Source organism: Harpia harpyja, chromosome Z (genome assembly GCF_026419915.1).
Source record: "Harpia harpyja isolate bHarHar1 chromosome Z, bHarHar1 primary haplotype, whole genome shotgun sequence".
In the NCBI taxonomy this organism is placed as follows: domain Eukaryota; kingdom Metazoa; phylum Chordata; class Aves; order Accipitriformes; family Accipitridae; genus Harpia; species Harpia harpyja.
Window position 1 is genome coordinate 74030796 of NC_068969.1, and position 24683 is coordinate 74055478.

A 24683-nucleotide genomic window follows, 5' to 3' on the forward strand; every position below is an offset into this window, starting at 1 on the left:
AATTTCTAAAACAGCTATTATTTTGGCCCTTACACCAGAGTGTTTAGAAATTAAAGATTTTTTTCTTCTTGCAAACTTGTCATGTACATTGGCTCTGTTACATAAATACCACAGTAAGATTTCAGGGTCTGTATTTATTAAAGCTTTCTTGACCACTTTCAAGTACTTAGTAGCAACTGGCTGTGTCTTGTTTCTGAATCAGCATGGTTAGGAGTGTTTGCCAATCCCTGTAATAACACATGGCTTGTTGTATATTATGTTATTGATTAAAGGCCACTCACTAAGTGCCATAATGAAACAGGAAGGAGTGCAAGTTAGGAAAGAATTGGAAAATTAGAAAAAAAAAAAGTACCAGTGACATCATAATCGAAATTTAGGGCATAAAATAAAACTGAATGGATAGATGGATAAAATTTTGAAAACAGTGGCATCTTCACAAAGTAACAGTTTGTGTAAGTTGCTAAAAAACATGTGTGAGGTTTTAATCTCCCTGCTTTTCTCAGTCATACTGTCTCATTTTGAGGCAGCTCTTTTTTTTTACCCTGGAGATCATGCTGAAATAAACTGCCAAACATCCCTTACACCTCCATGCCATCTAATTATAGCCTGTAACACTTGAGAATGCTGACAGTGCTGAGCTATTGACTCTTGACACTCTCTAAAGCACTTAATTATCTTTTCACACAAGCCCCTTTCAGACCTGTCAACTTCTTTCTATTGTTTATGAAAAAAGTTACATATTAAGATTTCAGAATTACGCACCTGAAGTCAAAGTTGCGCACACACATGGACCATTAAAAGGAGAATTTAATAAATGACAGGAAGAGAGATGAAAGAATTTGACTTGATAAGACTTCTCAAATAAGTGAAGGAAGAAAAATTTGGCCCTTTACAAAGATTCCTGGGATAAATGGAAAGAATTTGAGGCTTTTGGTTAGTTTTTCCAAAGACTAAAATGAAAAAAACACCAACAGGTAATTGGTTTGTATTATTTATTCTTGTTCCATAAGATTAGAATCCAGAGTTGGAACTTTGTCTCTTTCTAATGAAAACTGCATTTAAGCATGCCAGGCAAAAAAAGAAAAAAGAAGCTAAACTTGTCAAGATCTCGTGTGTTCCCTGGAACCCTACCAACTACTGCTAAAATCTAAAGAAAGATTCCTTAGTTGAATGAAATGCTTGTGGGTATGTCGTGGTTTTGGCTGGGATAGAGTTAATTTTCTTTCTAGTAGCTGGTATAGTGTTAAGTTTTGGATTTAGTGTCAGAATAATGTTGATAACACACTGATGTTTTTAGTTGTTGCTGAGTAGCGTTTATACCAAGTCAAGGATTTTTCAACTTCTCATACCCAGCCAGCAAGAACACTGGAGGGGCACAGGAAGCTGGGAGGGGACACAGCCAGGACAGCTGACCCAAACTGGCCAAAGGAATATTCCATACTTGCCCAGTATATAAACTGGGGGCAGTTGGCCTGGGGGGCAGGTGGCTGCTTGGGAACTAACTGGGCATCAGTCGGTGAGTGGTAAGCAATTGCACTGTGCATCAATTGTTTTGTATATTCCAATTATTTTACTATTATTATTGTCATTTTATTATTATTATTAATATCATTATTATTTTCTTCCTTTCTGTCCTATTAAACTGTCTTTATCTCGATGCAGGAGTTTGACTTTTTTTTCCCAATTCTCTCCCCCATCCCACTGAGTGGGGAGGGAAGTGAGCGAGTGGCTGCATGGTGCTTAGCTGCTGGCTGGGGTTAAACCATGACAGGGTAATATATTCAAAATTATATAAGTGATATAAGTGATTTTAAGGATTTTGGAAGCTTTTCTATCTAAACCTGTTGAAGTTATCCCTTAAGCGTCACTGGAAAACAAGATGTCAATCATGATGTCTTAACTCATGTGAAAGTCTAATTGTCCCCATAAATGGTGGTCAGTTACACAGTATTTAAAGACAGGTTTCAACTATAACGGCTTGATGACTAGATGCATGGAAGACAGATTTTGCAACACTTGTGGTTTCCTATAAAATCTGAAGATCATTCATGTGCTTCAGCATGATTCTACATTAATATGTAGAACTGCCTTAAAGTGTGTGTTGCCTTTGTATAGTATGTTATCCTGAAGACAGTTACATGCATGTCACATTTAGTAAGTCATATACTCACCAAGGTAGTGAGTTAATTAATCTAGTAGTGACAAGGCTCTGAGTCTGAACATCAAATATGTCTACAACACTATCTTTTGTTCTCTTATAGTGATTTTTGAAGAGTCAGCATACTTGTAAAAAAGCAACTAGTTCATGAGCATTTTCCAAATGACAAAACCAAAATCCTTCCTAAATAATCACATTTTTAGATAAAGGGAGTTCTTTTGGAAAATAAGCACTAACAATGACTACAAAACCATAATTTTGAGTTTAAAAAGAAGAAAATACCATTCCAAGGATTATGCAAGATGTATTAGTATTTTCTTAGGTATAAACAAACAACCGATCTATTGGAAATAGAACATCCTTGAGAAGCTATGTCCTATCATACCATGCAAGTATCAGCTTCCTTTCTTTATCACAAGACTTATTAATCATGCTAATTACACATGTGTGAAATATTGTCTTGTGACTGAATGTGAAGCACTTAAAAGTTGGCATTGAGAAGATTAACAGAAATAGCGGCTGCATACCTCACATGTAGGAAGTGTCAGGGAAGCAAGGTTATCCTGTGGTAACGAAGTGACTAAATGTGTGTGCAGACAATCAGGGGATCAAGCTCATTAAGATTTTTGTTAGGTGCCACCAAATGCTAGGTGCATCCTGAACAGGAAGAGGTGGAAGACATTAGCTGAAAAGGTTTTGTTTGGGTTTTTTACATTGTCTAAAATCTGTGTGTGTCAAATGATCCTTCTATTAAGTACATTTGGAAAGCAAGCTGCATGAAACAAGTAAAGTTCTTGATTTCAAATACTTGTCACCAGAAAGGGGGAAATCAATGAACTTGAAACATCACTGTAACTATTTCTAAGCAAAATGCTTCTCCATATACTTCATGCTCCTCAATTTGTTTGCACTAAACATGAGGCAAAAAGACAGATAAGTATATAAGAAGCAATTTTATTAGGCCATTCTAATTATACAACAAAATAGAATATGATGTCCACAGCACCATCAGTAATTACAGCTTCTGCCTTTATAGCTTTTTTAATTGTGTTTTGAAGTCATGACTTAATGGAATCATACGTGTACCATAAAATTTATTCCATCTCTACATCTTACAGCTGCCTTACTCTTAATCATGAACTCTCACAGAAGCTTTCTGTCTTTCCAGTTTACTTTTCCCTCACATTTTCTGCAATCACGTCTTAAACTGCTTTGGTGACTTGGAAGGCTGCTCCTCTTACTGCTCTAATGATTGCTCTTTTGCACTGTTTCAGAGATTTACTCTACTGCTCCGGTGATTTTTTTTCCCCTTTAGCATCACTACTGTGGCTTACCTTTTGCTCTAGCATCAGCGATTGCTTGAAACATGTGTGGTATCACACCACTGAACTATGAGATTTGCTTTACCTGGCTCGTCAGGCAGTGAGTGATATTTTGTCAATCAGAGGACCTGAATTTCTCAATGTTCCAGGTTACAACAAGCAGCAGCCTGTACAGGGCATGGATGTGTGTATTATATGGAATGGACATGCTCATTGCTTTCTTCAAACCTTTATCTCATCCAGCTGAAACTTCCTTACCTGCCCAAGTAAACATAAAAATTAAGAGGGAGAGAAGGGGTTGGGAAGGCTTCACCCAGTGTACCAGAAGAGGTTTTTGTTTGCAAAAATTTCATTGTAGTGTAACTATGTGGTTCCTAGAGTTCCTTACAATTAAATTATAACATGTCTCTTATTTGTTGTCAAGTGGTGGGGGGAGGCTCAGCTTTGTTTTATGATTCTCCAACCATTCACTAGAGCCTATATATCATAATTCAGTTATAAGCAAGAACCACAGAATTTATATCTCAAACATTTATTTTAGAGGGTTATACATTCTCCATAAATATGTGCTGTGGGTCAAACTTAGAATGTTCTATTTAATTATTTTTCTTCAGTAATTGCCACAAAAAATTCATCCTGAATGTGAGCCTTAGGGAAAAAACCATTGGTTACCTCTTTTCCTGTATTTTGAAAAGACATTTAAGATATCTTTCCTCCATAATTAAATTATCCCCTTTTTACTTTTCCATACTCTGTAAGTCCTTCTAATCCTATTCGTAGAGTAAGCTGAAAGAGCAGTTAGTGACAATGTTCTTCCCCTTTGAGAGAGAAACAGATTGCATTTGAGGCTATACTGGTTTTTAGTAGTCCAAATTAGACTTCTCAGCCTTATGCAAAAGAACAAAAAGCTCCTTTCAACAGAATTTCACATAAAATTTGTTGATTTGGTTCTTGTGGTCATTTCAAAACAAGAACTCTGAATGCAGTAAGTGTTTCCCAAGCCTGAAAGACTTGTTAATGTATTATATCTATCTCAGTAAGATTCTTACTATGCACTTAGTAAAATGAAGGCAGAAGACACAAATTCTCATCTGTATGTCTAATGTTAATTCATAAACAGAAATACATTCTCAGGGACATAAATCCTATTCTGTGCTGTATAGCAGAAATAAGACAGAGAGGAAAGAATAAGGAATGAAAATTGTCTGCACATCTGTGTAAGTATTACATAAATTTAAAGGCAGAATTATATTAGAACAGCAACAGCAAATCACCAACTTTACCCAGTTTTCCTAAAATTTGAAACATTATCTCTCACTCATTTCTAAGAATAATCTCAAAATTATAGACAAAATAAATAGAAAGAAAAAGGACTGCCTTGCCCTTACATCCAACTGCGATATAACCAAAGCCATCATGAGGAAGCACTTGTCTTCCCTACGGTTAACTACAAGCAGCACTCCATCCTACAGCATACTTACTCTCACTTTTCTGTTTTCTCATCCCTTTTCTCCACAGGTGTAGAACAAGAAACATTGCACTCTCATGTCAATCTTAAATCCTAAATTTGATCTGTATGTCAGGAGATGTTCAGCTTTTTCGTAGATTCTCACACTGTCCTGTTTTTACTCTGTGCTGTCCTCTGGTAACCTGTTGAGCTGTTCATACTTAAAACAAAACAAAACAAAACAAGTGTTGGCAAACTGGAAAGAATTAAAAGAAACACAAGATAGGGATGAACAGAAATATCTTCTAACAATAAAAGACTAGAGAAGCTCAATCAATTTAAGTTCACTACAAGTAGAAGTGACAATTCAGCTCTAAGTAATCAATGAGAAAAAATATAAATTGTTTTAAAAAACATAACTGCCAAAGGCATAGCAGGAAGTGGAAACTGGAAGATAAAACTGCTATAGAGATAGCATTTCTATAGTGGAGGTAATTAAACAGCAGAATATTTTACATTCTTTGTCAGCTGATATCTTTATATTAAGCCTTGATGCCTCTTCTAAAAGTCATGCTCTGGTCCAACAGGAAATTACAAACTTGAAACAGAAACCACTTGAGAAAATTCTGCAGTTTATCACTGTAGCATCTTCTGGCCTTGAAATCTATTACTTTACTTGCCATCTACTTCCCTTAACCATATTATGTTGCTATGCTTGGGACAGCTGAACAATAGCTTTTATGGAAAGATAATATTAGCAATGTATTAGATGCATTACATGTAGTTGGATATAACCACAGGGAAAAGGAAAGGAGTTAGCAAATCTTGAACAAATACCTTGTAGAGCATAAACAGGATGCCCTCAGGTGTTACAATAGTCCATGTGCAGTGAGTATGACTGTGCAGTGGTGTTTAGGAGAAATGACAGAGGATATAGATAGAGATGCTCGAGATCTGTATTTAGACCATCTCATACTATGCGTGGTTAATACAGAGAGGCATGCGGCCCTCAGCAGTTTCTGCAGTCCATCTATCTCACAAATAGAAAACAAACATCATGAGAAACTTTAAGTTTCCCAAATTAGGTTTCCTTTGACTGCTGACAATGAGCACCTATTTTCACATAAATTTTGAAAAAAAGAAGGTAAATCCCTTAATATCCTTGCATGAACAGTAACTCTATATTTCTCTGATGTATTTTATTGCATTTCTCTTGCTTGTATAACATTCTTCTTTTGATTCCCTTAAGCATGCGAAACAGCCCAAGAAAAACAAAGAAAGATGAACACTAAAAGAAAGAAGATGAAGACCAGACTCTAAGCATGGCCTTGGTTTGTGGTTTAATGAACTTATGAAGAGGATAATTGTCTATTTCATCTGGGGTCTGTTGCTTTTATGTTATATTTAAATTAATTACATATGGAAATATTGGTACTCTAAGACACAACTGTGATTCTCCTAGCACAAAGCTTAGTAGAAACACAAGCTTTATTAGTACAGACAGAGGGAAAAACTTTTTGCAGCTTTTCTTCATTTTTACCCCAAATATTGGCCACAGAAAAAAAACATAACTCAGTTTTGATGAGACAAAAAGAAGCCTTCAGGGAAGCTATTTGAATGCCAAGTTTCAAAAATATGCACTTCAGTCATTCCTATAACATATTAAAATATGCAAAAGAGGAACACAGTCATTCAAATTTCTGTTTACTTAAACAAATGAATGTTAGCATTATTTTGTACCTTACACTGCAACTTTTTTTTTGCTTTTCATTCCTTAAGAATGTATTTTGTCTGAACTTGAATCAGTACCTACCACATTCATTGATGCAGTTACACCAGAATAGAAAAATTTTAAAAATTATAATAATAAAATGAATTAAATCAAATCACCGACAAGGTGTCCTGGTTTCAGCTGGGATAGAGTTAACTGTCTTCCTAGTAGCTGGTACAGTGCTATGTTTTGAGTTCAGTATGCGAAGAATGTTGATAACACTGATGTTTTCAGTTGTTGCTCAGTAGTGTTTAGTCTAAAGTCAAGGATTTTTCAGCTTCTCATTCCCAGCCAGTGAGAAAGCTGGAGGGGCACAAGAAGTTGGCACAGGACACAGCCAGGGCACCTGACCCAAACTGGCCAACGGGGTATTCCATACCATGTGACATCACATCTAGTATAGGAATGGGGAGTGGGGGGCAGGGAATCGCCGCTCGGGGACTGGCTGGGTGTCGGTCGACGGGTGGTGAGCAATTGCACTGCACATCATTTGTACATTCCAATCCTTTTATTATTGCTGTTGTCATTTTATTAGTGTTATCATTATTAGTTTCTTCTTTTCTGTTCTATTAAACCGTTCTTATCTCAACTCACGGGTTTTGCTTCTTTTCCCGACTTTCTCCCCCATCCCACTGGGTGGTGGGGGAGTGAGTGAGCGGCTGCATGGTGCTTAGTTGCTGGCTGGGGTTAAACCACGACACAAGGAAAGCTAGAAATTGGGAGGGAGATTCCTGTCCCAATTCCAAACAGAAAAGTTTGCATAAACCCCCTTTCCCTGTCTGAACTTGTTTTTTCTTTAATAAAAATTTCTATAAAATACTTACCATTTTACCTATTCTTACTCTTCAAAGGAATGACAACATTACAAAATATAGAAGTAGAATTCAAAAAAATGGGAGATAAGGTTTTCTAATAAAAATGAAATAGAGGTTAGCACATGCATCAGGTTGTATATTTAATACATGGTTTTGTGGCTGTGGTCTTTGAAAATTAGATGGGGAGGTGATGTAAACTTTAACAGGCTAGTCATACATTCTGAGTGTAAAAAAAGGACAATTGAAAACTGTCCCTGCCCTTGAGTTGATTGCTAATTCTAGAATTGACATAATTCAAGGTGAAATACCTAGAGAGTGTCTGTTAACTACCTTTAATGCCAGTATGTTTTAACTCACTGAAATGCCATGATTCAAATGGAATTTATAAAGGTAGGGAATGTTAGAATTCATATAATTTTTTTTCCTTCTCTAGAAACAGGACATTCTAGAAATACTCCAGGAAAGACTACTCCTGTCAAGAATTTCCTCTACATGCAAAAGGCTATCACTACACTTTAACTTCAATTAAGCCTTAAAAATACAAGCACAGAGAAGCACTGTGACCTGCCTTGTGCAAGCAAGTCAAATTCTTAAGCATGTGCGCACACATGTATGGCTTTGTAAAGGTTCGTTCCTCATTTTTTGTCTAATTACTCTCATTTTTTAGCAGGAAAATGAACTTACCGTGTTTTCTAGAATTAACTGTTTTCAGTCTTTTAATTAGGTAATGACACTGCATAGGTGTGTCCTCAATTGTAATACAAAAAGAGAAAAGTAAGTTTTTGGTTTAATATGGACTAAGCAAGAATTCTTAGCATAGAGATATTAACAAAGAATGAAATTATTGGATAGTGTGACATGCAGTAACAATTTTCAAGGGGATCAAACATATAGTATGCTGATAGCATGCAAGCAAGTGAAGATCATTTTTATGTATCATTTCTGTCAGTATATATATCTGTTTATGTTACTTCCAGTGAAACTCTGCTTGAAACACTGAGAGAGAAAGTGTATTAACTGGAGAGGATGCTTACTATTCTATGATTTTCAAGGATACTTTGGTGGTTTCAGTTATGTTAATTATTAATAACAAATAGGCATTTGTTATTTCTCTCTTGCCGCTCTGCCCCAAATTTGACATTTAAACAAATTCAGTGGTTGTCCACTAAAATAAGGTCTTCAAAGGATCCAGAACAAACAAGGTAAGATATTCCTAAAATCTCATCATTTGTTTAGGAGATAAAAAGCCTCATTTTCCAGAAAGTACCTCAAATTTTGAATATATTGGCCTATTCTTAACAAAATGTTCTTAACATAGTAAGTGTAATAAATTGGAAGATAGACTGTTATGAATACCATATGTAGTTGCTATTAATAACTACAATTTCCATCATCTTTTTAATACAATGACCCATCAAAAACATATGGAAACCTCTATACATAAATAATTTTGTATCAAATCATCACAAATATGTCAATGTAACACCATCTGCCGTTGAAACCATTTTACATTAATTGTAAATTATTTATTGCCTTTTGTCCTGGTTTCAGCTGGGATAGAGTTAACTGTCTTCCTAGTAGCTGGTACAGTGCTATGTTTTGAGTTCAGAGCGAAGAATGTTGATAACACTGATGTTTTCAGTTGTTGCTCAGTAGTGTTTAGACTAAAGTCAAGGATTTTTCAGCTTCTCATGCCCAGCCAGCGAGAAAGCTGGAGGGGCACAAGAAGTTGGCACAGGACACAGCCAGGGCACCTGACCCAAACTGGCCAACGGTGTATTCCATACCATGTGACATCCCATCTAGTATAGGAATGGGGAAGTGGGGGGGGGATTTCGCCGCTCGGGGACTGGCGGGGTGTCGGTCGGCGGGTGGTGAGCAATTGCACTGCGCATCATTTGTACATTCCAATCCTTTCATTATTGCTGTTGTCATTTTATGAGTGTTATCATTATCATTATTAGTTTCTTCTTTTCTGTTCTATTAAACCGTTCTTATCTCAACCCACGGGTTTTGCTTCTTTTCCCGATTTTCTCCCCCATCCCACTGGGTGGGGGGGAGTGAGTGAGCGGCTGCGTGGTGTTTAGTTGCTGACTGGGGTTAAACCACAACAGTCCTTTTTGGCGCCCAACGTGGGGCACGAAGGATTGAGATAACGACAAACCTGACCAGAGCTTGTTAAAACAAATTTGTTATAAGCATTCATTATATCGGTCTAATAGTCGCTCGTCATTATGTTGATTTATGTGTTCTTAGAGTTGTTGCTCTGGTTTTTAAAGTTCTGTTATGTATCACCTCGCTTGCTGTATGTAGTCCCTCTTCTGCTGCTTATCATCCGTGGGAGGTGGATTAAGGTTTTCGCTTTGATGTATTGTATAACACTGGTTTATGGTATGATAAAGTCGTCGGCTGTGGGATTAATCCGGTACTTGCACCCAGCATTGTCACCTTTATACTGTGGAAGCCATCTGTGGGAAACTATTAATAATTATACCATTTACCTTTCCTCCTTGGAAAACCAGTCTATGGGTGGGATACCTTTCTTCCCCTCTCCTTTCTCCTTCAGTCCAGTTACAATGGTGTTTGAGAATTTTGAAAAATTTGAATACTCTTGGGATGTTGGGACCAGCACGGTCCTAGCCCTACTGCTAGGAATTAGCATGCTTCTGAATGTGGTTCAGCTCTCGTTTAAGGTTAAACAACTATTTAAGAAAATCACCCAGAGATCTGCCCCAAGGCTGGATAATTATGAGTGGCAGGGTGTGTGGGGTAGTATGGGCAAGTACCTAGAAAAGTGGGCACCTCCAATGTTTTGGAAATTCACCCCTGAACAAGTGCAGAATCCAGAAGAACTAGTAAAATATTTGGAAAAGGTATGCTGTCACCCTGGCAGCTCCAGAGAGATACAAATTACTGCAACGTGCTGGGGCCTGGCCCATGCCTATCGAGCCCTGTTCGACACCATTCAGTACCCTCAAGGGGAAAAGAAGGTCTCTGGACCTAACAACAAAACGATGAGCACTGCAGTCACTCAAACCTTGGCAACGGGCACTGCGGCCCCTCCAGCCCCGGCGACGAGCACTGTGGCTACCCAAACCTCAGTGACAGGCACTGCAGCCCCTCCAGCCTCGGCAATGGGCACGGCAGCTACCCAAACCTCGGCAATGGGCACTGAGGTCCCTCCAGCCCCAGCAACGAGCACAGCAGCTACCCAAACCTTGGCAACAGACACTGCGGTTCTCCAAGACCCGGCGAGCGGTACTGCAACTGAACCAGCGGACCAACCTGCACCAGTATCAGTTGCCCCCGTACAGAAAAAGAAATATACAAAAAAATCAGTTTGCTTAGCGAAGGATGAAGGCGAACCAGGGTCATCACGGGAACAGGAGGAAGAGGCAGAACCAGAGGTAATAACCTGGTCCCTATCCTTGAGTGAGCTGCGGGATATGCGAAAAGATTTTGGCCGCCGTATAGGTGAGCATATTATCACCCGGCTCCTCCGATGCTGGGACAATGGGACTAATAGCTTGGAATTAGAAGGTAGGGAAGCCAAGCAGCTGGGATCGTTTGCCAGGGAAGGTGGCATTGACAAGGCAATTGGAAGAGGGACACAAGCCATCAGCCTCTGGAAGCGACTCCTGTCAAGTGTGAAGGAAAGGTACCCCTTTAAGGAAGATGTTATATGTCAATCAAGCAAGTGGACAACCATGGAAAAAGGTATCCAATATCTGAGGGAATTAGCTGTGCTAGAGACAATTCATCATGATCCGGACAACCCACAATTACCCAAAGATCCAGAAGAAGTCCAATGCACACGACCCATGTGGCGGAAGTTTGTACGGAGCGCACCATCGTCCTATGCCAACTCACTGGCAATAATGACCTGGAAAGACGAAGAGGCACCGACAGTGGATGAAGTGGCTCGCCAACTCCGTCAATACGAAGAAAATCTCTCCTCCTCCCTACAAGCCTGCATTTCGGCTGTGGAGAAGCTGTCCGAGGATTTCCAGCAATTCAAAGAGGAGATGTCCTGTTGCCCACCTGTAAGGACCAATGTCTCAGCTATTAGGAGTGAGCGCTCCTCTGCCCAAGAGAGAGAATATAGAAGGTACACACCGCGAGGTGCCCTGTGGTTTTACTTATGTGATCATGGAGAGGACATGAGGAAATGGGATGGAAAACCTACCTCGGTCCTAAATGCACGGGTACGTGAGCTGCGAGGAAAAAACACCACAAAAGGGGATTCTACCAGGAAAAATGCCGCTCCGGTTTCCAAACAGAGTAGAAGGGCTGATCTTATTTCTGATCCTCTTGAAGGGACTTCTGAGCCAATTTTACGAGAAGTGAATACTGGATACTCTGACCAGAATTAGAGGGGCCCTGCCTCCAGCCAGGTGGAGGAAAGGGATAACCGGGTCTATTGGACTGTGTGGATTCGATGGCCTGGCACGTTAGACCCACAGGAGTATAAGGCTCTAGTAGACACCGGCGCACAGTGTACTTTAATGCCATCAAGTTATGAAGGGGCAGAACCCATTTGTATTTCTGGTGTGACAGGGGGATCCCAAGAGTTAACTGTATTGGAAGCTGAAGTAAGCCTAACTGGGAATGAATGGCAGTAACACCCCATTGTGACTGGTCCAGAGGCTCCGTGCATCCTTGGCATAGACTATCTCAGGAGAGGGTATTTTAAGGACCCAAAGGGGTATCGGTGGGCTTTTGGTATAGCTGCCTTGGAGACAGAGGGCACGGAACAGCTGTCTACCCTGCCTGGTCTCTCTCAAGACCCTTCGATTGTAGGGTTGCTGAGGGTTGAAGAACAACAAGTACCAATTGCTACCACGACGGTGCACCGGCGCCAATATCGCACCAACTGAGACTCTCTGATTCCCATCCACAAGTTGATTCGCCAACTGGAGAGCCAAGGAGTGATCAGCAAAACTCGCTCACCTTTTAATAGTCCCATATGGCCCGTGCGAAAGTCTAATGGGGAGTGGAGACTAACAGTTGACTATCGCGGCCTGAATGAAGTTACGCCACCGCTGAGTGCTGCCGTTCCAGATATGCTAGAACTTCAATACGAACTAGAGTCAAAGGCAGCCAAGTGGTATGCTACAATTGACATTGCTAATGCGTTTTTCTCAATCCCTCTGGCAGCAGAGTGTCGTCCACAATTTGCCTTTACTTGGAGGGGTGTCCAGTACACTTGGAATCGATTGCCCCAGGGGTGGAAACACAGCCCCACCATTTGCCATGGACTAATCCAGACTGCAGTGGAAAAAGGTGAAGCTCCGGAACACCTGCAATACATTGATGACATCATCTTATGGGGCAACACGGCAGAAGAAGTCTTTGAGAAAGGGAAGAAAATAATCCAAATCCTTCTGAAAGCCGGTTTTGCCATAAAAGAAAGTAAGGTCAAGGGACCTGCACGGGAGATCCAGTTTTTAGGAATAAAATGGCAAGATGGGCGTCGTCAGATCCCAATGGATGTGATTAACAAAATAGCAGCTATGTCTCCACCAACTAATAAAAAGGAAACACAGGCCTTCTTAGGTGTCGTGGGGTTTTGGAGAATGCATATTCCAAATTACAGTCTGATTGTAAGCCCTCTCTATCAAGTGACCCGAAAGAAGAATGATTTTCAATGGGGCCCTGAGCAACAACAAGCCTTTGAACAAATTAAACGGGAGATTGTTCACGCAGTAGCCCTTGGACCAGTTCGGACAGGACAAGATGTTAAAAATGTGCTCTATACTGCATCTGGGGAGAATGGCCCTACCTGGAGCCTCTGGCAGAAAGCACCTGGGGAGACCCAAGGCCGACCCCTGGGGTTTTGGAGTCGAGGATATCGGGGATCCGAAGCTCGCTATACTCCAACTGAAAAAGAGATATTGGCAGCATATGAAGGAGTTCAAGCTGCCTCAGAAGTGGTTGGTACTGAAACACAGCTCCTCTTAGCACCCCGACTGCCAGTGCTGGGCTGGATGTTCAAAGGGAGGGTCTCCTCTACACATCACGCGACTGATGCCACATGGAGTAAGTGGATTGCACTGATCACACAACGGGCTCGCATAGGAAACCCCAGTCGCCCCGGAATTCTGGAAGTGATCACGGACTGGCCAGAAGGCAAAGATTTTGGAATGTCACCAGAGGAGGAGGTGGCACGTGCTGAAGAGGCCCCGCTGTATAATAAACTGCCAGAAAATGAGAGGCAATATGCCCTGTTCACTGACGGATCCTGTTGCATTGTGGGAAAGCATCGGAGGTGGAAAGCTGCCGTATGGAGTCCTACACGACAAGTTGCAGAAACTGCTGAAGGAGAAGGTGAATCGAGTCAGTTTTCAGAGGTGAAAGCCATCCAGCTAGCATTAGATATTGCTGAAAGAGAAAAGTGGCCAGTGCTCTGTCTCTATACTGACTCATGGATGGTGGCAAATGCCCTGTGGGGGTGGCTACAGCAATGGAAGCAGAGCAACTGGCAGCGCAGAGGTAAACCCATCTGGGCTGCCGCACTGTGGCAAGATATTGCATCCCGGCTAGAGAATCTGGTTGTAAAAGTACGTCATGTAGATGCTCACATACCCAAGAGTCGGGCCACTGAAGAACATCAAAACAACCAACAGGTGGATCAGGCTGCCAAGATTGAAGTGGCTCAGGTGGACCTGGACTGGCAACATAAGGGTGAGCTATTTATGGCTCGGTGGGCCCATGATGCTTCAGGCCATCAGGGAAGAGATGCAACATATAGATGGGCTCGTGACCGAGGGGTGGACTTGACCATGGACACTATTGCACAGGTTATCCATGAATGTGAAACATGTGCTGCAATTAAGCAAGCCAAGCAGTTAAAGCCCCTGTGGTATGGAGGGCGATGGCTGAAATATAAATATGGGGAAGCCTGGCAGATTGACTATATCACACTCCCACAAACTCGCCAAGGCAAGCGGTATGTGCTCACGATGGTAGAAGCAACCACTGGATGGCTGGAAACATATTCTGTGCCCCATGCCACCGCCCGGAACACTATCCTGGGCCTAGAAAAGCAAGTCTTGTGGCGACATGGCACCCCAGAACGAATTGAGACAGACAACGGGACTCATTTCCGAAACAACCTCATAGACACCTGGGCCAAAGAGCATGGCATTGAGTGGGTGTATCATATCCCCTATCATGCACCAGCCTCTGGGAAAATTGAGCGATACAATGGACTGTTAAAGACTACATTGAGAGCAATGGGGGGTGGAACTTTCAAACATTGGGATACACATTTAGCAAAAGCCACCTGGTTAGTCAACACCAGAGGATCTGCCAATCGGGGTGGCCCTGCCCAGTCAGAATTTTTACATACTGTAGAAGGGGATAAAGTCCCTGTAGTGCACATAAAAAATATGTTAGGGAAGACAGTCTGGGTTACTCCTGCCTCAGGCAAAGGTAAACCCATTCGTGGGATTGCTTTTGCTCAAGGGCCTGGGTGCACTTGGTGGGTGATGCGAAAAGATGGGGAAGTCCGATGTGTGCCTCAAGGGGATTTAATTTTAGGTGAGAACAGCCAGAATTAAACTGTATATTAGTTGCTATATAACCCTGCTACTGTATGTTATCCTTACTATAATTATGTGCTATATCCATAGTACTATAGTAAGAATCACTTAGATCAAGCAAGAAAAGAACTGTGATAAAACTGAGCAAAGCGCAGTAGTGATGGAACCAGAACTGACTCCAGCATGCAACAATCCAACGGTGCACACCATCCTCCTGCTGCACCAAATGTCACCTGCTTGTCACACTGCACTGAAGCCCAATTCTGCTCTACCGACTGAGAGGACTTTGCACCATCCCTCCTGCCCAGAAAGACTGGTATGACAGATGGAGCCCAGAGTCAGAAACTAAATGAACTCAATGAACATTTTATGAACATGACCCATGAACTAAAGGAATGATATCTCTGTGTGTGTATACATATATATATATCATTGCTCATATGTCTTAAAGGAATGGAAAGGTGATGACTGATCAGGATGTAACTAAAGGTATGGGAACTGTGCATGACGTCAATGGTATAGAATAAGGGGTGGATACTGTCCTGGTTTCAGCTGGGATAGAGTTAACTGTCTTCCTAGTAGCTGGTACAGTGCTATGTTTTGAGTTCAGAGCGAAGAATGTTGATAACACTGATGTTTTCAGTTGTTGCTCAGTAGTGTTTAGACTAAAGTCAAGGATTTTTCAGCTTCTCACGCCCAGCCAGTGAGAAAGCTGGAGGGGCACAAGAAGTTGGCACAGGACACAGCCAGGGCACCTGACCCAAACTGGCCAACGGTGTATTCCATACCATGTGACGTCCCATCCAGTATAGGAATGGGGAAGTGGGGGGCAGGGATTCGCCGCTCGGGGACTGGCTGGGTGTCGGTCGGCGGGTGGTGAGCAATTGCACTGCGCATCATTTGTACATTCCAATCCTTTCATTATTCCTGTTGTCATTTTATGAGTGTTATCATTATCATTATTAGTTTCTTCTTTTCTGTTCTATTAAACCGTTCTTATCTCAACCCACGGGTTTTGCTTCTTTTCCCGATTTTCTCCCCCATCCCACTGGGTGGGGGGGAGTGAGTGAGCGGCTGCGTGGTGTTTAGTTGCTGGCTGGGGTTAAACCACGACACCTTTAAATACAGTATTTAAGTTCAAACACTTCAGAAATATATACTTACATATTGTAAAGCCATTTTGCATGGTCACTTTCTATAAAAGAACTAAGAACTACATTCACAGGCAGCTCTTTTACTCATAATGCACACAGTGCAATTATGCTGAAATACATGCTGTACAAAATAAGGCTTCTTTTTTTAATCTGTGTTCTTTTAGTTACATTTATTGGAGTAGTATTGGATAATATACAACACTATAAGAATCAGTTTCTTATAAATGGAATAAAAGGCAAGAACATTTTTTAATTGGAAATTTTGCAACACTGGTGAAAACTGCTGCTGCAAATTCACATTACCATTAAGCCTGATTCTTATGTATGGTATTAGTAATTAATTAGTCTTTCATAATTTCAAATTAAAACATATACATACAAAACCAATGTAAGGAAATCTCTTCAGCAACTTTGAGATAAATTGCTACAACTTCACTGACCTGAAGTAGTTACATCATCTTTAGAATCACTCGCAGAGCTGTCCATTTCCTCTTTCAAAATGTGAAACTGAAATGTTTTGCACATTTCACTTTGTCATCTTGCACACTAAGATGACAGAGACTTTTCTTCTCTTTACTACACGATGACAATTCACAGCTAATATTAATCTTCACTTGTGCATTTGAAAATATGTAATTGCTGTGTGAACATTTGATTGCAACTGCTGTCAACCAAAATCCATTTTTTTTTTTAAATATTTACCTCATAACATCATGATTGGTTTGCTCAACTGTGCCTTCCACCCTATTGTCCCCAAAAGCCATCTTGTCACCAGTTTCTGTGGCTCTGTTGCATTTAAAGCACAAAAGAAGAGCACAAAATACCCTGGTATTACTCTTACTTCTGCATCTGTGTTGGGTGGATATATACTGCTACTATGAGAAATGTGCTGCTTTATTTCAAAGTACAAGGCATGTAGTATGAATTAAATAGCTCTTGAGAATGGTCATCCATAAGCAGAACATACAACAGACTAACTTTTTATATGTAATTTATGCTCATTTATTCCAAATGACCTTTGTAACTCAATCATTCTGCCATTCATGAATTATGGAGTCATTAAAGCTTATGTAAATAAGATATTTTACATACTACTGTTATATATGGATTCAAATGGCAACATTGGATTTAAATAGCAAGGTCTGGATTCAAATCTCAACAATTACATTGCTCATGAATTTCTTTGACCATGTTTGTTACAAGGGAAACTTACAAATTTCAGATCATAGTTTATAACTTAATGCTCCTTCCGATCCTGCCCATTCACTCAAGGTTTTAGAAATTGGGATCTATCAACATGCATGTGCTTAGATGTGTGCAGAGGTCCACTCATATCAGTGTAAATTTAATTTTAAAATGGAAAAAAAAAGACCTTTCAAGCCTTTGGAAGGCATCATTTTTGTCTCCCCAGAATTTGCAGTCCTGACAGTAGGAGATCCGTGACTCCTCTGTAAGGGATAGATGAGAGGTTTCTTTCCTGACCTGCCCTTAAAGCTTTAGACTTTCAAGATTATGGTGCTCAATACCTAGTACAACACATGTTTCAGCTACTAAAAAAATATCTGTGTTGCTTAAAGTCTGGGGGTTTTTTAATCTTAAAACAACAGTCGGCTCAGTGTTTTTTCCTCTGACTCCTAGCTTCTATGTGTCCATGGAAATAATCATCTGTACTGCACTGAAGGAGAGCAGAAAGTAAACACTTATAAATCCATTTGTTTAGCTGAATTACGTCCAGATTGTCTGAGAAACAGTAAAAGGACTTCTTCTTTGTATTTATGATCCTATTTCCTGTTATTGTGCACATGCATCTAGATGGTTCTATGATGATTGTAGAAAAGGACCTTGAACAGTTTGTACTGCTTTTATTATGTGAGAGAAGCAATTTATTATAACAAGAGTCCTTCAAGAGTTGCTCTAGGTCTTGTTTTATTGATCAATATATGAATGAGCTTGATTTATATGGAGAGGCCTTGTCTTTTTAAGGTTAACCCTCAAAGCTCATTCCGTTGCTATCCCTAAGAAGATATACAAGGTCACGCAGTTGGGTACTACAAAATTAATTTACAATACAAAAAACTATTTTCCTGTGTGTTTCATCTCATTTGTGTTATTTTAGCTCCCAGTTCTATAACAGCAGAAGAAGTAAAGTGTGTATGTCATTTTTGTATATGTGGCTTTAATTCATATGGCTTTAAGTCCATGGTACCTTTTCATTTTAAACCAAAATTCAATACAATATGTTAGCAAGAAGCAGATAGTTCTCCCTTAAAACAGGTCTTTAATTGATTCTGCTTTGATATTGGACAAAAAAAAACCCCTCCAGAAATCATATAACTGTAAGGCTGCTGGCAAAAATGTCTTGCTATATAAAGTCATCTAACTAGAAGGAAAGGTTGAAAGGCATCCATCTACAGACTACTTTGGACTTTTCTAAGGAAGGAGCCCTGGGTACATTTAATTAAAAAAAAAAAGGCGGGGGGGGGGGACACGACAAAACCACCACAGGAGGAAATCTCATGCAAATTAATGCTCTGGGAATTTGAGACCTTATTTATAAGAGTTGTAAGAGTTGGTCTTTTTGAGTGAACACAGGAGAGGAAAAACATTCTGTTTTCTCTAGATAATCTCAGCATGGTTTTGCAGTATCATAAAGTTACTATCTTGGTTTCCTTTGGCAGACGAAAAGTAGTTTACTGTGCCTGCCAAAAGTCCCACTTCTTCTGGGACTTTAAAAAAAAAATATGTAATACACTTAGTTAAATTTATACTTGAGTAAATTCTGCTTTAAAAATAGCTTGTCTCCAAAGATTTTTGCCAAATTATGGCAATATCCCATTTAAAAGCTGTGTGAAAAATTATTTTCTAATCCAACTATGCCATAAAATAGTTACAAAGAAGGTGGAATTGCTGGAAGCTTCTCAGATTACATGTCACTTTGAGCATGGCATATGTATTATATTCTTCACAAAATACAGATGTGTTCAGGATGATTTCTGGATTGCTGTTACTAGATAGTTAACAAAGAAAACTTTACTGCTAGATATACAATTTCATATCATAACTATGAAAAAATATTTTCAGTGGAAAGAAGTCTGAAAGGGCCTCTAAACCAAATTTATTTATGTCTTTGTTTAAAACATGTGGACATACCTGATAAATAGCATGAACTAAGCACAGTAGTTAGTTCAGTCCTGTACACTCAAAGGCATGTTCCTTTGATCCCACTTTTGGTTTTGATTAAAAGAAAAGCATATCTGAAAAATTAAATGCAAAAGCTAGCTTTGTTTCTAACCTCCTCAAATCTGTGTCTTATTTGACCAGGAGAAAACAAGTGATCACTATTGATCAATCACTGCAGTTGAAATGGATTTTGAGAATGCCACCTGAGAAGTGAAATTACTGGCACCTGTTTGTTGTCCAGCATAGAAGTTGAGTACATCTCATTTATGCAACTGCTGCTATGTATCTGGGCAGGCTGTTGTGCATTACAAAACAGTGAGATTAGCCTCAAAAGGATAAAATTCCCTGATCATTTCTTTCCTGGGTGAGGGTGGTTTGAGAAATTGTAAGCGCTATTTTAGTAAAAGGAAAGGTGGAATAGCAGTGATTACATAGACCTGCTGTGTAGAAACAGCTTCACGTGACCTATTCCGTATGGAAAGCAAATCCTCTTTCAAAGAGCAAGCGATAAAACTGAGTTGGTTCAAGTTACAGAATGCAATTCTTTACAGAAAAAAATATGAAGGTGTGATATTTTTCAGCTCAGTGTATTCTTGGCATATCTTATCCTTTCTGTCAGGAGCTCATGGCCAACTTCCTAACTTATCATCAAGTGTTCTGATTTGAAGAACCAAGTAGAAGTACCTAGTTAGGACAGCCATGAAGTGGTCACTCAAGACTGTCATATATGAGGAGCAATCAGTTCCTAAGGAACAGTAGGAGATCATGGATGCTGTGTGTATGTGATTATGAATGAAATTCTGCTAAATGCGGGGATCTATGTTGTGATTTTATAGATGAAAGGAAAACAGAGCTTTTTAAATGGTTATTCAATGAAAATGTTTAATCTTTTCAGTGTGAGAGGCTCTCAAAGACCATTGATGAAAGCTGGCAACAGACAGAATGGAAAAAAAACCACAGCAAGTAACTTTAATTAAGCCTTCCATCAGCTTGAAACTGTGGCATGCTTAGTCTCCTTCTTCCTTGTTTAATATTTTATCATTGTTCAAGCAGATAAATAATATTATATCATAAATATGTATAATAGAAATTACATAATAAACAATGTATGAGAGCTTGCTTACCAAGATTTTCCCATCTCTCACAACTTTGTCTACCAGGTTTCATACTGACATGTTGGATAAGCCAATTAATTTCAGCACCATGTTTGCAAACCCCCTTCCTGCCATCATAGTCTTGAGACACCTTTTTAAAATAAGCAGGAATGGACATGTCTGTCTTACAAATTTTCACTAAAATTCTTCCCTAACAAACTTTCAGTAATTTTGCATAATCCAGTTGAAGCCTCTCTTTCAGCATTCATGCATGGCAGTGGGACCTACAGCCCACCAGAGAGCACTTGTGGTTGTAAAAGGCACCTTGTTTAGGAGGCTCAATTAACAACCAGGCATCCACACACCTGCAGCCAGACTCACTATATTTCTAAGGACTACCAAGCAGATTCAGCATGCAGTCCTGCCCCTCCACCCTTCTGCCACCAGGTCCATTGTACTCAGAAGTATCTCAACAACAGTTGTGTTTAGACTAGTGTATCATCCAGTGTTCAGTTGAGAAAGTAAGTGCAGCTACACTCTAGGGATGGCAGGAAGTAAATTAATTTATTTACCTATGTATATTTATTAGTTTAGGATGGGTGAATAAATGCTGCAACTGTTTTCTGTGAATCCACATTTCATCATTATACTGTTTTTATATTTCTGTGTTTCTTCTCAATTGCAAAAAAAAAATCATTCCTGGGAGGTACTGCTTTGCTGAGGAAGAAAATTAACATTTAAGATTAAAAAAGGGGTGAGCAGTTGAATGGAATACTTAATAATAGAAAAAGTAAAAATATTTTTCATACTGACTACATACAGAAAGACTGTATGCAAGAAAACTCTTCTAATTTATACCAGCTCAAAGATCAAGCTGCAAGTGATGTTTAATGACAGCATTGCCTCCACAGTTTTATTGATTTCACTATGAAGAGTGACAACAGTAATCCTCATGTGACTACAGCAGAATTTATCTTGGAAGAAGAACTGTATGGTCTAATTGTTTTCACATAATTCACTAGACTATATAAAAATCTGCAGCAATGACTACATAAAGATCGTAGTCAAGCTTACAGATAAGACCGGAAAACTCTTTTTTAATAATAAATAGAAATTATTCTCAGAAACTATGGTTTGTCCCAATGGCTTTTGACTTAAAACACAAATAATGAATCTATTTTTATTCACTCCCCAATTCTTTACTGAGAAGCCCAAAATAATGTAAGAAATGCTAGAACGTAGGAAAACACATGAGAATACAGAAAATGCATGTCTTTATTAACTCTGCTATCTTGTTTCACATTTCTAGACTAAAATCTGAACTGTGGAAAACCTAAGCAGATCTGATTAAATACTTTTTCAGTGGTGGAGCCACAATGCTTAGACACTGCTTAGAAATGCTTAGAGACTAGACAGAAGACAAGTTTCAGAAAATGTACATTTGCCTAACTAATTTTGAATCAATTAAAAACAACTCTGAAGCAGACACATAAGGTAATAAGTTTCAAAGAGGAAGAAAAGATGCAGAAGAAAAGCAGCCTTCCTATGTCATGAAGAGGAGACAAAGCTATATGGTCCTTCTTTTTTCTGAATAGACCACGTGGAGGAAGAAGCAAGCATTTAGGACCCTTTTGTCCAGGGACAAAAGATTCTGCATTTTCAGGCCTGAGCAGAACTGCAATTTCAGATAACAACATTTTTGTGAGTTACTTGAGAAAAATTATACTCTTCTCTTGATTTCTACTAAACATCTATCCCTATTCTGTCATTGATATGTCTGTGTATGGAGAATAGATGTGTGCATATCTCTGTGAGGAAGAATGCTTTAATAGCTTCCTAAAAAGCTTTTCTGTATGACAAATTGCCACTAAATGAGTTAATACATTATTGTGAGTTAAAGACGTCGTTCTTAATCCACTACCTTTGCTTTGATTCCAGACTTTGTTATTTTACACAGTAAAGAATAAAACCCCAAAGAAAGTAGCATCAGTGATGGAAAGTGGTACACCAGAGTTGTTCTAAGTGCCTGAACTGTTTCCTTAACATGGATCAAGGGATTTTCACTGGGCTACCTCTTCAGGTAAGATACCATGTGCAGAATGCTTGTGTGAGTCCTACAGACACATACACTTCACCTTATTGGGTCAACACATTGGATTGCCTAAAATACTGCATCAGTTTTCAACTTTCTTGTCAGTTTAAGACTCCAAATCCACCATAATGAGTCTTAATACAAATCTATGCAAAATAATCTCAACCTCACATTATGATGAGTTAATTTTGATTTGCTTATTTAACTACTTTGACTGTTTTGATTTATTGATTCAAGCTTTAATTGTGGCTTTTTATTCTGTAGATTAATCATATGTTTGTTTAATTGTCTACTTGGTTTTTAATAAATTCCTGGAAAGCACACACACTGGCTTACTCCACCGAACTGCAATGTGGGTTATGAACTCTAAAGGCATAAGGTCACTCAGATACTTGTATTCTTTCAGGCCCTGTTTACAAATCAATACTGAAGTGCAGCTGTAACTAATTTAAGGAGAACTCAGGGAAAAACACTGCTGAATGAACCGGAAAGCCATCATCGCATTTTCCTTCCTTAACCAGTAGAAAGAGCTGTTAAATTTTTTAGACACTCATATCAGCTCTGGGCAACCTTAGATGACTTCTTATCCTAGAGAAGACATGTGAGATTAGATTTACACTTGGAGATCTTAAGTCTACTCTTACAGTACTACAATGAATCTTTCCAGGGGTCTGACTGTTGAACTTAGCATAGTCTTGTGAAAAAGCACCAGGTCAGATTTGCTTTGAGGTTGAGTTATCTCTGGAAAACACTGTGCTTCCAGGTGGAAGGTGGGAAAAATAGTGATGGGTCCATGCAGTTTCCTCATCTCAGAGCACCAACTGACTTTGATGCCAGAAAAAAAGTGAAGAATTTGCAAATTTTTAGAGATATTTTGAGATTCTTATGTCAAGACAATCCCAGTACTCCTCAATTCTATGCTTCTTTTCCCAAAGCTGCTGCTGCCCAGCTATTTGTGTTTAAGGAGGAAAGTAGCAACGCTGAATCCCAGCAGCAGCTGCTGCCTGTGACACATGCCAGCCCAGGGAGACAAGACCCTCTGCCACCTTCGCAGAGCCAGACCAGCATCAGCCCTGGTCTCTGGCCAGCATTGCTAGAGAGAGGGGTCTTTGATTTTAAATCCTGTCACCAAATGTCGCCTCTGGCATGTTTTGACTCTGGGCAATTGAATTACGGAACAAGGCCAGCTCCAGCCTTTGCTGCCATGCTATTTATTTAAACAGATTGAACCTGAGGTAGGAGGCTGGGAGAGAACCTTACAAAATCTCATGTCCTTGGAAATTATTTCTTCCCTCCCTCCTTCCTCTTATTCATAAAGTCAAGAAGACACACACAAAAAAGAAACTAACAACAACAACAACAACAAAAACCCCATAATTTAAACAAGTCAGGCTCTGTTCTTAAAAGATAAAAGGGAGCAGCAGAATTTCTGAGCACGCCAGTAAGTTCTGGGACCAGGATAGAGCAAAGGGCCTGAACGTGATCAAAGGTATTACAGAATTGCTGGCAGTAGCTGTAGGTAGCAAAAGCTTTGTCTTTTTCCCTTTGCCATCTGTTCCCAGTCTAGGGGAGGGCTGGCTGCTCCTCAGCTGCACCGGGGAGGAAGGTCGTGTTGCAAAGTGCTGCCTGTGGCGTCTTCTGTGAAATGGCAGTCATTTCTGCTAAGCTAGGTCCATCAATATCCTGGCTGATGGCAAGTCTGAGGCAGGCAATGCCAAACATCTTTGGCCACAGCGGAGCTTTGGACAAGCTGCCTTTTGGTTTGAGTTGCCTCTTTTTTAATGTTTCTTTGTCCATTTTGAAAGCTGATGGAAAACTGCTTAAAAACGGACAAGTCTATGGAGAAGCGCTGATGTTCAACCTGCTGCCACTCAACTCCAAATGGCACTGCAAGGGAGATAGTCTGTGTCTTGATTATCTAAAGCCATTAGGAGGAACCAAAATGTGCCATAATTAGTAACAGTACCAACAACTGCTGCTTTCTTAGATGATCCATAAGAAAAGTCTAGTCAAATAGAAAGCTGAATATGGTGAGCAATATGGGAAAGTAAGAAAGAAAATAAGAATAAAAGAAGTAAGATATTCACTGTAAGTTTGTATTTTACC

At 39.7% G+C, this 24683-nt stretch overlaps 1 long non-coding RNA gene across 1 annotated transcript; it reads left to right on the plus strand.

Annotated features, from left to right (window-relative positions):
• Positions 1 to 1392: 1392 nt before the first annotated feature.
• LOC128137336 (uncharacterized) lies at positions 1393 to 22696 on the plus strand. The gene is made up of 3 exons (XR_008233670.1): positions 1393 to 1516; positions 6177 to 6309; positions 21795 to 22696. It is a non-coding gene; the product is annotated as an uncharacterized LOC128137336 (long non-coding RNA).
• The last annotated feature ends 1987 nt before the right edge of the window (positions 22697 to 24683 follow it).